Source organism: Trachymyrmex cornetzi, unplaced genomic scaffold (genome assembly GCF_001594075.2).
Source record: "Trachymyrmex cornetzi isolate Tcor2-1 unplaced genomic scaffold, Tcor1.1 scaffold652, whole genome shotgun sequence".
Lineage (NCBI taxonomy): Eukaryota > Metazoa > Arthropoda > Insecta > Hymenoptera > Formicidae > Trachymyrmex > Trachymyrmex cornetzi.
This window is the reverse complement of record NW_017299973.1, coordinates 6,844-8,185: the sequence shown is the minus strand read 5'-3', so window position 1 is coordinate 8,185 and position 1,342 is coordinate 6,844.

Below are 1,342 nucleotides of genomic sequence, written 5' to 3'. Positions count from 1 at the left end.
TGAGGCTCGACGTCCACGCAAGAGCGCCTGAGGATAGCGGTTGGCGGGTGGGTGGTAATGTGGGAACCCCAGAGGTCACCAGAGCACTCGAATGATGCCAACGAATACTGCGCGAGTTGAATTGCCGCGAACTTTTTGCGTGGACTACTTTTGAAATTTCACGAACTTCCGACGTGACTTTAGCTGCTGTTAAACTGTATCTGACGCTCTGCGCTTCCGCGGGGCCTCTATTTATACCCCGAAAAAAGGGCGTAATGCCCTTTGTCTAGGATGCAATAGTTAGTTGCAATGTCGCGCGAGATTTACGATTTTTAAGGTGTCCTATCGTTGTTAATCTAAAGTACACTGTTAAAAGAGGTTTAGAGAACAAAAGGAATGATTTATGTTTTCTCTAAAAAGGGGCAAGATTGCTTTAAGCGAGTGATCAATTCCGTCATCCTCGCGGAAAATATGGCTAAGTAAACAGCTGTGAGACATTATCTCATGTTTTTATGGTTTTTGTGGCGACGCGGCGCCTGTTTTTCTGAAGGTGGAATTGTTGGGCAACAATTCGGACGATAGCTTGAATTTTTATCATCGCGTGACTTAGGTCCGTTTGTGATATTTTTCGCAATCTTGTCCCTTTTAGGCCTGCGTTAGTGTTGTTATTTTTCCGGGTTGATTGACGTTTACGAGTTTTTCGCGGAGCCTGGGTGGTCTGTTTTTCAATTTTTATAGGGGGACCCCTGCTCGCGTCTCGCAGGCGCCAATCATAGTTGCGGCGGAGCCGATTCTCTCGAAAGAAAAGAATCTGCGTCTGCAGGACGTTACACTTATTTTAATATCTTTTTTTATTAAACTAACAATTAAAAAAAAACACGACAATAAAAGTGTGTGTGTGGGGTACGATGGTACAATCGAACGCATTGATGATGTCACCGCGAAACATGTCGTGACATGTTGTGACTTATCGCGGCATAAGTGTGAGTCAGAGCGGATCCGTCGTGAGAAATCGAATCTTCTAATACGCGATCAATGCGGGCGTTGGTGCGAGCCAGAGCGAGTGCGAGTGCAAGCGAGATCGAGCAAATCGAGTATAACGGATTCTGGATAATTTGTTGGCGAGGGGGGCGCAAGGCGCGGGCACTCGTTGGCGCAGTGGAAGGGAGAAGGAAGGCGCGGGAAACTCATCGGTGTTTACCGATAGCGAGCGAACGGGCGTCGGTGCGAACGGCGTTGGTGCGAGTGAAACAGCGCGTGCGACAGTGCACGCCAGTGAAGCACATTTGGCTTCCCGGCAACACGAAAACCAGCCCCACCACTTGTACCCCCACCAAGCAGACATCTACCGGCATCGAGTCGG